Source organism: Balaenoptera physalus, assembly GCF_965194825.1.
Source record: "Balaenoptera physalus genome assembly, chromosome: 3".
Lineage (NCBI taxonomy): Eukaryota > Metazoa > Chordata > Mammalia > Artiodactyla > Balaenopteridae > Balaenoptera > Balaenoptera physalus.
Genome location: NC_138890.1, coordinates 64,922,846 through 64,938,014, shown reverse-complemented (window position 1 = coordinate 64,938,014; position 15,169 = coordinate 64,922,846). Strand labels below are relative to the sequence as shown.

Below are 15,169 nucleotides of genomic sequence, written 5' to 3'. Positions count from 1 at the left end.
CTCAGTTCACTTGGTACCAGTCCAGTGAGCTGAGGGAGGAGTGTGAGTGGCTGGACAAGCCTCCCAGGCTGCAAAGCTGAGCCTTATGACGGTTCTAGCAGGTGAGAGAGATTGAGTGTGTACGTGTGTGGGAGAGAGAATATGAATGAGTGAATGAATGAATGCCGGGCATCACCAGGGCCACCTTTGCAAACTCTCTACCCTAGAGGATCCTCTGCTGCCCAGGAGGCTGGGAGAAGCCAGGAGCCCTGGAGAAAGGGCCAGGAACTTGGAGCAGGTGACTTGGTGGGGGTGACAGTAGGGGAGCGGCTCCCAGGCCTGTCCTAGTCTGGCCTCTGGCCTTTGTGTTTCTCAGAACCCACCAGTCCTGGGCCTTGCTGGGTACCTGCTCTTCTCTGTACCTGGGAAGTTCTTTCCCACGTGGTGACCGGAGGTCCACTCAGAGCATGGCCTCCTCTGTGAAGCCTTCTTTGACTGCTGAGAGGTGGCGGCACCCCATGTGCTTGCACAGTTCTTGGCTCACCTCTGTGAGAGCTTCCTCCCCCACCAGATGGCAGGGCAGGGCTCTTATCTTACTTCTCTGTCTCCTCGCTCGCCGCCTGGCACGTGGCCACCACCCTGTCAGTGATTATTAATGATGAGGGACGTGGCATCTTTAGGTAGCTGACGGGCTGTCTGATGGCATGCCCTCGGTGGGCAGGTCTGAGGCTGGGCCGCAGAAGTAACAGACAGGTGTCAGCTCACTAGGAGGAGGAACTTCCTATCAGAGTGGTCATTTAGGGGCCCAGCCACCTTGAGGCCACGTCCCATCTCTGGAGGTGTGTGAGCAGAGGTAGCATGACCCTCACCCCTTTCCATTCCAGAAAAGAAGTGGAAACGTTAGATTTTCCAGCTCCCTGTCAGAGATCTTACTGGCCCTGCAGTTTGGGGTCTGGAGCAGATGTGTCATCAGGCAGCTGCCAAGAGGCTGAGTTGAAGTGTTTTGGCCCCAGGTGTTTCCCAGGTGACAAGGGTGTGGTCTAAGGGTCCCAGCCCTGCTGGATGCTCATTCCCTGACCTCACTGAAAGGTGGGGCTGAGCAGCTTTGTCAAACTGCCCGGAGCACTGGAGAGGGAAGAGGAAGGGTGCCCGGCTCACGCTATGTGTGACAACCCTTGTTCCATGGCCTCTGCAGCAGGTCGGGTAACCTGGGTGGGGCTGTGCCATCCCTGACCCCACGCCCTTTGGAGACTTCACTCTCCTGTGTCCTGGTGGGGTTTCCTGAGGGAAGCACCACCCTGTTCTCCTCGAAGAGCTCAGGGTCCCCCCCTGGCAGAAAGATGACCCCTTGGCAGTTGGATGATCTTACACCTGGCCCTGGGTTTCCAAGTGGTCCCTAGGGCAGGAGGAGGAAGAGGCATCTGCAGATGGCAGGTTTCTGGTATATAATGGGGAGCCGTTGGCTAAGTGTCTCCATGAGCCACGTGCCTCCAGCTTTACGGGAAGGCTGCTCTTCTTGGTCCTGGGGGCTCTCCTGACTATGGCTTCAGGAAAGGGCGCTCCCCTCTCACTGTGTTGTCCCTGACTGTTCGCTCTGGTTACTGCTGGATGCAGGTGTCCTGACCCACCATGCCCAGCTCAGCCCTCGTCAGTATCATTAAGCCTCGGCCCCAGGACCTCCGTCTCCTGCCTCAACCCTTCCTGGCTTCTGTTCCTCCTCCCCCGCAGCCTGGCCGCCTCAGCCCCCTAACGATGGCCCTCTTTTCGCCCGTGAGATTTTGCTCAGTCAGGGCGCTTGCAACAGACCCTTGCTGCTCACGACTGCTCCTCGCAGAGGGGACCCTGTGATAGCGACCTAGGGCGTGTGCGGCGGATGTTTGCAGAAGGCACGTGTCGCCCTCGCCCCTATGATGACAGGGCCAGTGCTGCTCTGACCCCATGCCAGCTGATCGGCTCAGCCTCAGGCCAAGCACGCAGTACAAGGCCTGTCACACACCCTGGGCTCGACAGACCTGTCTGGCCCTGCAGGAGGTGAGCCATGGATGGGTCATGGTGTCTCCCTTGGGACAGGATGTACACCAGTGCGACCTCTGGGTGACCTCACTGCCCCTCTGTGGGCTTGGCTGCTGGATGGGGTCAGTGGATCTGGCCCGGCACCCCGGTTGCTGAGGCGTGGTGAGCTGAAGGGCTCTCTGGGCCGGTTATTGAGGTGAGCGCAAGTCCCAGCAGAGCAGGAAATGGAGAGGCGCTGGAGGAGTCCCTTGCCCTATCTGAGCGTTACAGTCAATCTGGGCAAATGGGGCTCCTTCCCTCTGGCTCTGGGGCTGGGGGCGTGGGGAGGTGGGTCTGTTCTGGGGGCTGGGCAGCACTTGCAACATCTCCTGAGTCCTGCTTAGTTCCTTCGGCCTTTCAGAGCACCTGCTGGGTGCGGGTCCCTGTGCAGGACAGATGAGGTCCCGGCCCTCTTGGGGGGTCGTGCAGACTCGGTCTGAGGAGGGGCAGGGGGACTTGGGTGGCAGGGGTAGGGACGGGAGAGGTATAATTATCTGTGGGGTGAGCCTAGAAGTCATCCCTGATAGTGAAGCGGCAGCAGCAAAGCCCCGGAGATCCTGGCCACTCCCGTGAGGCTGCCTAGGCTTTTGGCTTTGGCAGGTACCTCACAGTTCAGGGAGCCCAGCTGCGCTGTGCTGCAGGGTAATACTGCATCATACATATAATTATACATTATAGTGTGTAATTCTTAATGTGTTAATATGGTATACTATTACAGTAGACACATTTTCTAGCTATGTGGTGCTCCTGTGTGCGTGAGCTGCTCTCTCCCTAACCCTCAGTCTGGACTAGCCGCCCCCCAGCACTCCTAGAGTGCCCTGTCTCCTTGCGCTCATGGTACTCCGCATTATCTGAAATTTAAGTTCATTCATTACTTGCTGCTAGAATGGAACCACCGTGAGGGTGTGGGTGATTCTGGCCAGTGTTGTGTCTCCTGTGCTCAGGGCAGGCCCGGCACAGGGTAGGGGACTTGCTATTTGATCAGTGATTGAATGAATGAATAAACTGCAAATTGGATTTCACACAAGTCAGGTGAATTAGGCGCTGTTGCTCTCCCATGTTCCAGAGGAAGGAGATAAGCCTCGATGAGATGAAGTGATGGGCCCATATTACTCAGCTGGTGGGTGCCAGGGGTGGGATTTGGACCCCCATGCCTTCCCAGGTCAGGTGGGTGTGGGCGTGCCCTGGTTGCAGCGTGTGTGGGTAGACCCTGACACGCACAAGGGCTGTGTGTGAGCAGCAGTCATTTTATAGCATGTGGCATGTCGAGATGGAAAGGCTTTGCAGGAATTTTGCTTTATGGGTAATAAAGGCCTTTATGTGCCTATGATGTGGACGTGGGTCCAAAGAAGATTCTACTTTGCTTTCTGCCAAGGGGTTTGGCGGAGACCCCTGTGGAGGCTGGAGCTGCTGGCCGTGCTTTGAGCAGGCTGGACCCCAGGGAGGAGGAGATGCTGGCTCTGGGCGCAGCCTGGGGCTCGCCTGGCGCAGGCTGGTGTCCATGGGGCAGGATGGAGTGGCAGCACCCCTGGGGTGAAATGCAGGTTTAAGCTGCCTGAGTGGGAAATGTGATGTTGGGTAGCTCATTAAATCCTACAGGAGCACCAAGGAGAGCTGCTTCCAATTCTCAGGATGAAAATTAACGGAATAAAACCTCTAGCCAGGCTGCCCAATGGTGGACCAGGGAAAGCTTTTGCTGCATGGCCAGGATTGGCCAGGAAGTGTTGGGGCAGTCACACGGCAAGCCAAGGGGGGAAGCACGGGCTGTCTGCAAATGATTGGGCTGGGAGTGGGGGTCCTTGCTAATGCTCACAGCTTGGTCCCCATAGCCCGGACCAGGAAGGGAAATGGGGCTGAGCAGGAAGCTGGACAAGGCTGGGTTTGCAGATCCCTGATACAGGAGGAGGCCCCTTGGTGCCCTGGTCAGCCTCCAGGGCTGAAGGGGATGTTGGATTTGGAGAGGTGCAGAGGTGACGTGGAGCTGTGCGCTGCCCCTGAGCTTCAGACCTGGGGCAAAGCTGGGATGGAACTTGGGCTCACTTTTGAGCATTTCCCTGAAAACCTTGTCCTCGGGTGACTTGGCAAAGCTCAGGCACTGTGACTGCGAAGGGGGGCCCCACATGGACTTGACTCCTTTCGCCCGTGGGTCCTGAGGATAGGTGCAGGCCCTAGTGATGATTATACCAACCATCCCTGCTGCTCCGAGGGGGTGGTGTTGGCTCGAGCTGAGAGCCATGGAGGAGTCTGGCCCTTCGGGTGGGTCAGAGCCCATTTGTGCCAGGGAGCAGGTCTGGCTCGTGGCAGCATTCCACCCAGCCATTCTCTGCAGGTCTCTCCTGTTGGGACTCATTTTCACAAATGCTGCCTGAGTACCGTCTGCCACCATCCAGCCAGTGTGCACTCAAGGGAGTGGCCCATTCATCCAGGTCCACAATCCACTGTCAGGTGATCTCACCTGGCTGCCCTTTGGCTTAGGCTAGTAAATACTCAATCCGTGTTAATGATCAGTAACAGCCTAGGAGATTGATACTATATCATCTCCATCTTACTGGAAAAGAAGCTGAGGCTCAGAGAGGTGAAGTGACTTCCCCAAGGACACACAGCCAGGAGCTGGTGGACTGAAACTGGACAGTGTGACTCACGTCAGAGCCAGTGCTCTGAGGTGCAGCATTATGCTGCCTTCTTGGATAGGTGAAGCAGCCTTCCTTCGAGGACTCTCAAGCCTTCCCCTGCAGCATTTCAGGACTTCTCACGTCAGTCTTGGCAGGTGGGGAGGGTCAGACATTCTCAGCTTCACTTTGCCAGTGAGGAAACTGCTGGTGGCTGGTAGGGCTCACACTTACTTGATGCCCTTTTATGGAACGCGCCAGGATGATGGGTGTGTTTGGTTGAACTCGTGAAAGTCCTTGGATGCCAGTAGTGTATCATGGGGCCTCTTGCCTGGAGTTCCCTTGGTCTTGGGGAGCTGGTGGTTCTGTGTCTACAACCCAAAGAGACATTAGTGGTTCCCTAGGCTCATGGCTTTCTTTATGGGGCTTCTCTTTGCTGGGGACTGCCCTTGATGATGGACCACCCAGAGTTTTGGCTGGCAGGGTCTCATGGGTTAGTGCATGCAGCCCTGGACAGAGCGGGCAGTGGGCTGCTTGGGGCTCGGTCGGCCAAACTGGACCGTTTCCTTGGATTGTTGTGTTATATTTATTCCCACTAATCTACTTCTCTTGCCTGTTTATACAATGAAAAGATGCAATAAAATGTATTTGAGGCTACAGCAAACGAAGAACATTTTGGAAAGAAGTATAAAAGGAACACTGTCTTGGAATACCTAGCTAATCTGAGTTGCTCTCTCAGCTTTGAGGTCCTGCCTTTGAAAACTCCGTTTCTCCTCCCATTCCCTGTAAAAGCGAGAGTGAGACTTCTCAACACTAAGCAAACGCTGGTGTACTGCCTCTGGCGTGGGGTTTGCACACGTGCGGATTGAGAGCAGGAAGCTCTTCCCAGTTGGAGGATGCTGGCATTGTAGCTCTTCCATCTAAGGATCCCTGTGGAAAAGCGGGCTGATTTCACCACTTACGTGCCAGGACCCCGGATGCCGAGGCAGGGGAATGCTGCAATCTAAACATTTACATTCTGAAAAATGGGAAATCATCCACTTAGATATAAATTAGCCAGGGCTTGACGGGTTTATTACATCCTGGAATGCTTTCATGAGGCTTTCAGAGGGGTCCATGTTGCAGGCCCGGGTCTCCAGCTGGGCTTGCCTGTGGCATGCTCCTAGGGGGACCCCGCTGGAATACACAGGCTGGGCTGACTTGTCCTTAAATTCCCATGGGCCCTGATTCATATGCGACGTGGGAACAGGGAAACACAGTGCTGCACCCTGGACAGTGAGCCGCCCTGAGCCTCAGCCTCTCTGAAAGGTGACGGGGCGAGGTTAGTCAGGGAAAAGGAGAGGGAGGAGCCAGATGTGGAGGCCCAATTAGCGGCGCTGGATGATAGGGAGGCAGGAGAAATGTGCTGAAATGTGTACATTTCATAACGTATGTGATATGACTCTCGAGCAGGAAGAGGGCAAGGAAGGAAGCAAGAAATGTGCAGGAAGGAAGGACTGCGTGTCCTTAGGAGTTTTCAGACAAGTCTTGGACCGTAAGTCCCGGAGGCTGGGCTGGGTGTGAACTCTCAGCCGATGGTGGCTGGCTTAGCTCCCGGCTCACCCAGAGGGGTCTGAACAACCCTGAGGGCAAAATCCAGGGAAAGCTGAGTCCCATGCTCAGCAAGTTGGAGGATCTTAGGGAGAAGGTGGGAAAAACACACAAACATAAGCACACACACACATAATTGTAATAAGTTATATGAGATATATTTCCCCCTTTTCTTCTATAATTATATACACTTACATATCTGTGAAGGTATCTTAGATATATGTAGAACAGATGCTGAATAAATGATTTTGGAGGAGTTGGATGTTAATCGTGAGTGATCGATGACATCAGCTATCTTTTTCTCATTCAGGGGAAGAAGCCTGCTTTGTATAGGGATTTTAATTGGGGAGATTTTATCCCAAGCAGTGGTTCTCAAACTAGCTTGTGTCAGAATCACCTGTATAGCTTGATACAAGAGATTTCTGGGTCCCACCGACCTTTAGAGTTTGATTCATTAGGTCTGGGGTGGGTCCTAGAAATTGGCATTTTTAACAAGTGCCCCTGTGCTGCTGCTGCTGTTAACTGGGGGGCCACACTTTGAGGAGCACTGGTCTAGAGAGAGAAGGGTATGGGCTTTGGTGGGAGATGATGGATTCTTTATAGGACTTCCTCGGGTCTGAGAACTTAACATGTATGCCTTTTGATGGAATGAAAGAAGACTCGTGGGTATCCATGGAACTATTTCCTTGTTTTTAGAAAGAGGCCAGAACCTCCTATATTGTGGGTGGTGCCAGCTTGCTGCCACACAGAGCAGCGACTGGCTTTGTGGGTTTACAGATTCTTTCAGCAGGGATTCACCAGTGTCCAGCCCAGCCCTGTGTGTGACCTGTCATCAGTATCAGGAAAGACTCGGGCAGGATGTTGCCAGCACAGTTCAATCTAACAAATGCCGGGGGTAGAACACTTCCTTGTGCCCAGCTGGGCTGCCCTGTTGGGAGCTGGAGGAGAGATGATGTAGTAATTGCCGTGGGGACGCTGATCATCCTCTATGCCCTCCCCATGCCCTTGGCTCCATTTTGGTCCCCAGTAACAGCTCTGGACCCCTCTGGGAAGCCAAGTGTTTTCCTTAAAGGCTGTGGGTCACTTTGACATCCAGGTGTGTCTCTATCCTCTTGGGCTTCCCAGCAGACACCCAGACCTGAATGTCTTGGCACCTGGACCTCAGCCCTGTCACCCCCACCCCTCCAGCCAAGCCCCACTGTGTTTTGACCTCTTCTCTTGAGAACACACCAGGTGTCATTGTGTCTGTTTTGCATCCACTTGCGACCATTTTCACTGAAGAGTAAACCCAAAGCTGGACTGAGGAAACCCATGAATAGTTCTTCCTCCTTACAAATAGGCCAACTCCAAAGCTTGAATGAGGACAAGGAAGGGGCCTACTGGCAGTATAGCTGAAGGGGTACCAGAAGGTGAGTCAGGCCACCTGGGCTCCTATCGTGACTTCGGGACGGCCCCTTCTTCTCCCTGGTCTCAGTTTCCTCCTCTATCAGATGAGGTGTGATAATGCCTGTCCTGCCACCTCTCCTTTCATAGTGATATCGCCACTTTCTCCAAACATGTGCAAATTATTGAGCGTATCAGGGGTGATAGGCCGACCTGTAAAACTGTCCTGAGGGGAGCAGGTGACCCTCTTGAGGTTTGGGGGGGGGCGATGCGGAAGCCTCACCAGCGAGAGGCGAAGGTTAGCTTGGAAGTACAGCATGGGTTTGAGAGACAAACTGAGCACCTAGATTCACATCCCCCTCGGCAATTTACTAACCCTAGGGAGTAGGCCCTGCCTCTTAGGCTGTTTGAGCTTCAGTCTCACCTGGAAAAAAGGAGATAAATAAGAGTGTGTAGCTTCCTGGGTGATGTTATGCTCTGTACTAAGGTCCAGTGAATGGTGATGACCATGACAGGGCTTATTGGGGTGGCTTCAGTGTCAGCCACAGGAGTGAGGGAACATCTTTGGATTTCCTGTACCCCCAAATCATGCCATGCTTGCTACTCACAACTGGCTGGACTGTGGTTATGGGGTAAAGGCAAGTAAAAGTTCAAGGAATGTTTATGAATGAGACTATGAAGAGGGGAGTTTGGCTCGTCTGGTGCCTGGGTAATTTTTTAATTTGACTTTTATTTTTATCAAAGGAATACATATTCATAGCCAAGCAGTAATAAGCTTATAATGAAAAGCAGCCCACTGACCCCTACCTCTGGTTTCTGCTTTCTAGAAGTAACTGTTTTTAATTCTTTTGGTTGTTTCTTTTGGTAGTTACCATATTTCTAGATAATGCGCTTATGTTACCTTTTTCTTGATTTTTTTTTTTAGTTATTATTTTTGATTTTCAATTATGGAAGATGGGGGTTAAGATTTCCTATATCAGTTCTCCTCTGATCAAATAGATGCACATTAACTTCCCTTTCCCCAGTCTTTATGAAACATGGCAGCACCCAGGTTATGATGGTGTTAATACCCACCGTGGTGTAAACATCCATGTAATGTACTGTGATCACTTTTCTCCTGATAGACTTTCTGTTTTCCTTGAAATTAGGTGCATAGTAACCAACATGCTTTTTCATTTGCTTGGTTTTCTATTACCATTTATCCTCCAATTCTCTGATTAAACTCTAAGTATTTTCTGAATATGTTCAAATGCATCAGTTAATCTGTGTTTTGTTTTTTTCCTTCAGTCTGGATAGTGGCTCTGTAGGCACCACTGCTAATCTGAGTTCACCCTTTACCCTCATGCAGGGCCTCCTGCTGGATCGCTTGTCTCGAGTTCCATGCCTTTCTCTTTCTCCATTTACTCTCTCACTTTCAAGGAGCATACCTTCCAGTATCTTCCTGAGAAAGGGCACATGGGAGGCAAAAACTTGGAGGCTTTGCATGTCTGAAAGTATCTTTGTTTGACTTTTATAGTTGATGAGTAGTTTGGCTGAATATAAAATTCTAGGTTGAAATTGCTTTTCCTTAGAGACTTGGAGGTAGTGTTGCATTGTCTTCTAGCTTCCCATTTCTCCTGAGAAGTCACGTGCTATTCTGTGTCCCCATCCTTAGAAGGTGACCGTTTCTCACCATTCCTTCCTTCTCCTCCCCTTCCCTCCACCCAGAAGCTTTGAGACTCATCCCTTTATCACCAGTGTCCAGAAATGTCGCATTTCCATCACTTCATATGAATTTTTAAAAATACATTGTTTTGGGCGCTTGCTGGATACTTTTAAATCTAGAAACTTTAGCTGTAGGGATTTGCCTTATAAGATTTATTTGATAAAAATTTCCACCCTCCATTCATTTTCTCCTTTCTGGAATTTTTTTTTTTTTTTTAAATGTTGAATCTCCTGAACTGATCCACTGATTAACCTTTTCTCCTAATTTCCATTTTTTAATTGTTTTACATTCTAGAGCAGTAGTTCTCAAATCTTTTGGCCTCAGATTCCTTTTTTAGTCTCAGGATCTATTTACAGTTGTAAAGATCATTGAGAATCACAAAGACCTTTTATTTATGTAGATTATACCTATTGATATTCACCATATTAGAACTTAAAACAGAGATTAAAAAATATTAATTCATATAAATAAACCATTTACATGTTAACATAAATAGCATAATTTATGAAAATATAAATACATTTTTCAAAGCAAAAAATTTAGTGAAAAGAGTGACATTGTTTCATATTTTTGCTATTCTTTCAACTATATGGCTTAATAGCAATAGCTATATTCTCACCTGTTTCTTCATTGGATCTGTTGTGATATGTTTTTTGATTGAAGTATATGAAGAAAGTATATGAGGAAAGTCTGGTTTCATTCAGATGTGTACTGGAAAAGAGAAGAGTATTTCTAATTGCCCTTTCGGATAAATGCGGATATATTCTTTGATATTACAACAAAACTCTACCATGGTGAGTTCTCAAAGGTTAGTGTCAGTGTGGAATCTGAAACCTTATTAGTAAACTTCTTGTTCTCTGTTACATTAAAATCCATTGGTCTATCTCGTACGTGGAGTGGATTTTCCCTATGCCTGATTTTGTAACCTTATTCATTGATCATTTGGCAAATACTGGTGCACTGAATTATAGATTTTTGAAATGTTGACACATTGCTTTATACAATATCAAACATTTCGATTTGTAAATGTCACTGATCACAACAGAAAAGTATGCTCTCAAGCTTATGGTATTAGATGAGCTTCCTAAAATTCTAATTTTGCTTGAAAGCTCAAATTTTATTGTTAGTAACAAAGATTACCAGTTGTTTTCCTTGAATTGAAAGACTTACTTTGTTAATTTTTGAGAAAATATTTCTTGACATTAAGTTTTTACTTTGAGTGTGTGGCAGTGAAGAATAGTGACTACTAGTACAGTTTGCTGCCACCCCCTTGATTTCTGTTAAGGCCCCAGGAGTTTTACCCACAATTGCTCTTGTACCATCAAACGTCAACTCAGTGGAAAAGGTGACTAATGGCTGAGTATTATTATAAAAATAATTTTGGTTTCATGGGCCCCTTGAAAGGGCTGCAGGAACCCTTAGGTATCTGAGGACCACACTTTGAGAGCTGCTGCTCTAAACTGTATGTTTTCAACTTTATCTTACAAACATCTACTGGATTTTTTACTCTTGTTTTCCTTTTTTAAATTTCTTAGAGCTCTTGCTTTGTACGTCTTTACAGCTTTCAATTTTTACCTTATATGTGCTCTATGTTCTCTTCTTTCACTGAGGGTATTGTATTTTTCTCTGGAGTTTTCCTTTGCTGTTTATATTGTATTTTTTCTCTGGGTTACTTTTGTTTCCTTTTGGTTGTCCTGTCTTTTTGGTGGATGCTGGTGATTCTTGGCTCATATTTAAGATGAGGCACGAACATGCTGGTTGGAAGTACTCTGGGCATGGAGACCCTCAAATAGTGGTATCTTTGGGAGTTTTTTTCATGGGCTGGTTAGTTTCAAGGGGGAATTTTCCAGCCTGATACATGTAACTCTTGGAGCCAAAAGGAGAAAGGGCACTGGGGGATTTTGCTATTTAGTACATTAATTTTCATAGAATCCCCATTTTTAGAATGGCACCTCACCACTTTCCTCAGTTTTGCTTTGTGTCCCTGGATTCAGAGGATAGACCTACTGTGTTCTGAAAGTTTGGAAGAGAAATGTTTACGTGGATGATGAGGATCGAGGAGGGCATATCTGTTTGCCGCTTTTAAAGACTTTAACCAGTCTGTTTGCTTTCAGAGGCACCTATCGCCTCTAAGTCGCTTGCATTTCTGAGGTTCTGTCCGCAGCAGCTTGCTTCTGAAGGCTGGCCTAGATTGCCTTAGCTTAGCAGACTGTGGAATGCTGCAGCCTTCGTCCGCATCACTCATCCATTTATTTGCTGGCTTCCAAAATAGCATTGACATTGCTCTTCTGTTGTTTCCTTTTCTTTTCTCTTGGTCCTCTTGGACTGATGCAATAAAAAAATACTTTGCTTTGTGTTAGGCAGTGTGTGGCGCACTATATAATGGTCCTATTTATCTCCTCCTCCTGGTACTCATGTCTTATTCCATCCCCCCAGCCTTGAGTGTGGTCGGGACCTGTGACTTCCTTCTAACTAACAGAATGTGGCAAAGGTGATGGGATGTCATGTCCGTATCTTACATAAGATTGTAACATCAGTCTTGCTTGAAGGCTCTCTCCCTAGCTGGCTTTGATGAAGCGATGTGGGAAGCCCACATGGCAGGGAGCTGAGGGCAGTCTCCAGCCAACAACCAGCTAGGAACTGAGGGTGGTCTCTGGCTGCAAGCCAGCAAGAAACCCCTAGTCCAGCAGGCTGCAAGGAACTGAGTTATGCCAGCAACCGCATAAGACTGGAAGAGCTCAGTCCTTCCCCATTTGAGACTTGAGATGAAATTGCAGTCCCGGTGGACACCTTTTTTGTAGCTTTGTGATGTTGTTATGCCCACAGTAACTAATGCAGGCAGTCTTCGAGCTGCTATGTTGAACTGGAAGTTTAGCTCCTGTGCTTTGGCCTCACGGTCTGGTAGCCGTGAGGAGCTGAGTATTCAGCCTCTGGCGGCTGGAGCTCCAGGTCAGGATGCCGTTGCCTAAAGGCTCCATGTACATTTCCTACTAGTGGTTCCAGAAGACTGGACAAGAAGAGGGTCTCATAGATTCAGGGGGGTCTCCTTCCTCCTCATGTGGGCCCATTCTTCCTGCATTGTGGGGTTGCTGAGGCCTTTGCACCCAACTCATGGACTATGTCAAGCTTGGAAGGGGTCTGCAGCCCAGCTGTCTATGATCTTCTGGGTCCATGGTTGTGGAATGCTTTGCAAAATTTAACTTGAAACACTGGAATTTAAATTCCACTGGTGGATAATAAGCCCTGTGAAATCCAGGATGGGCTATTTTTGTGAATGTTGTAGAGTGGGGCTAAGGACAGCAACGTGAGCTGTGGCAGGAACTTAGCCAGGAGCCTGAGCCTGGCTGCTCATCTTTGCTTGGTCCTCGCCAGCTGGGTCACCTTGTACAGGTGACTTAACCTTTCTGCCCTCGGCTTCTTCACCATTAAGTCACTGACTCCTTTACCCAGCATTTAATGAGCGCTGATTGTGTGCCAGCCTCTGTGCTGGCTGCTGGGTCTCCAGAGAACGTGATGTGGTTCTTGTTCTCAAGGAGCTTCATTTGAGGTGGGATAGAGGGGCCCCCGAACAGACAAATCCAGGACAGCAGAGCTTGCAAACGGACGCATTTGCTTGGTTCATCCAGTGTTTTAAATTGTTGGCATTAGTTGCTGATATTTGAAAATTGAGGGCTTTTACCTAAAAATTTGGATTTCAGACTTCTCTAGAGAAACAGGAATATGTGGCAGTAGTTACCAGGAGCTTCGCTTTTTAAATGAGCAAGGACCCCTGTCTCTGTTTAGAGAGAAAGAGAGAGGGCTGGGAGGACTGTCTTTTCAGAAAAATAAGAGAGAGCGCAGGTAGGACCTGTCTTCTCCTGTTGAGGTACAGCCTGGGGGCTCCTGAGTTTGTGACCCCTGCCGCTCAGGATGCAAATGCTGAATGGGGCCATGGGATCCAGAGGATGAAGGGCATGCTATATATATCCAGGGTCCTAGGAGCCCCCTCTACTTCTTAGGGTTGTTATAAAGAGCGGAGGGGCTGGCCGACACCTGTGGAAGCCTCTTAGTCCTTTGTAGCAGACAGGTCATTCATGCATCAGTGTTGAGGGCCAGCCATTCTATTGGTGAGTTGCTTTGTACCACAATCTCCATCCTGTGCATGGCTCCTGGAGGGCAGGAATTATGTCTGAACATGACCAGAATATGGTTATGGAAATGGTTGTGGGGTCCATGTGGCATGAATCTCCTCGCTCAAACCTCCTGGCCAAACACCAGGTCCCTCCAGGACCTGGAATCCTCCTCCTCCTCCTCCACTGCCACGCTGCCACCATCTTGTAGCCCCAAGGACCTCATCGTCCTGGGGGGGCCTTGGGGACTACCTCTTCGTGGAGGGTCCTGTCAAAGGAGACTCTTAGGAATGGCATACTGGTGGGCTTGAGCTGACTGAGTGCCCGCACTCTAGACCCGCCTGAGGCAGCTCTGGGGAGGGCCGGGGTGTCTGGCCACTTATCTCACACCATTAGGCTTACGGCAGTGCTGCTCGCAGACAAAGGCTCGAAGGGGATTAGGGGTAATTACCTGGCCAGCTCTTTATTCCCAAAGTTTAATGGACCCAGCCACTGTAATTGTACCTGCTGGTGTCAGGCTGCTCCCTCCCATCCAAAGGCCAGGCCTTGGGCTGGGGTGTGGATACCAGAGGGCAGGCCCTGTTGCTTGCCCACCTGCCCACCTAGTGCTGGTTGGTAATTGGAGTGTTCAGTGGCTATAGGTAAACTCAGTGCAGTGTGGCAGCCTGGCAGCTCATCATGGAGAAAGCGGGGAGCCTGTTGTGTGCTAGGACCTTCTGATGGGGGCCGTGAGGGCCTCCCTACCTTATCAGGACCTGAGCAGCCCCAGAAATGTCTATCCTTCTTGTGGAGGTTCTCTGTGGCCTGTGGGTGCTGCGAGCGTCTCCAGAAAGTCTGGACATTACGGAAGACAGGGCAGTTGAGGATCTTAGTCTTGTAAGGTAGGACCTGCCTTAGGGATGAGGGAGGGATGGGGCTTTGGCTCTGGGTGGCTTTTTATGAATGGGGGAGCACCAGCCTTTGCACCCTGGGTGCTCTAGGGGATGTGGGCGCTCAGAGAGTCCTGGCTGTGGCTGAGGGCACAGGGAGGAGGGCCCTCGGATTCTAGCTGATAGAGCTCACACCAAAGCCACAGGGGAACCACTCTCCTGTCCAGGGAATCCCTGCACGGTCCCTCTCCCCCTAGGGAGCCTTTGCAAGGAGAGTTCAGCAGAGGGCATTTGAAAATTCAAACTATGCATCCTTTTAATCCTTTCAGGGAGCCAGTAAGGTGATATTGATGGCAATGTTTTTATTTCTTAGAATTATTTTTCCAGTCATTCACGTGAACTCAGAGCGTCATATCGGTTTTCCACCTTAAGTAAGAGGATTAAAAGCATTGCATAACGCAGGACCCAAGTTAAGTGCTAAGGTCCCAGCGCCTTGTCACAGCGTGTAATTGGGAGTAATTGCCAGTGTGGGGTTGGAGAAAGGTACTCATTTGGGCGGTGGTGGGGGTGGGGCTGGGGGCCTGGTTTGAACCGTTGTTACTAGGAGGCAGAGCAGGCTGAGCCGGGGGGCTCCTTCATGCGGACAGGAGGGGTGTGTCCTGAGCATCTTTACCTGGGCATCATGTGAGGGGGAACGTGGGCTTGCTTTGAGGGTGCTGCAGGTGTTGAGGGAGACGGGGGCAAAGCTGACTCTCTGGGGACAGCAAGGCTCGGCGTCACAGACCTCTTGGCCCCTTCTACTCCCTGGCTGCCGCTGCTTCACTTTCGGGGCGGGGGGTCCGACCACGCCCCTCAGTCCCCCTGAGCTGCCTG

At 49.9% G+C, this 15,169-nt stretch overlaps 1 protein-coding gene across 2 annotated transcripts in view; it reads left to right on the top strand.

The window, feature by feature from the left end:
- Positions 1–3,923: 3,923 nt before the first annotated feature.
- LOC309657401 (uncharacterized protein) overlaps positions 3,924–15,169 on the top strand; it is a 239,571-nt gene continuing 228,325 nt past the window's right edge. For both annotated transcript variants that reach the window (XR_014261784.1, XR_014261785.1), the window contains exon 1: positions 3,924–14,308. The gene's annotated coding sequence lies outside the window, so the exon portion shown is untranslated. The remainder of the gene's footprint in view (positions 14,309–15,169) is intronic.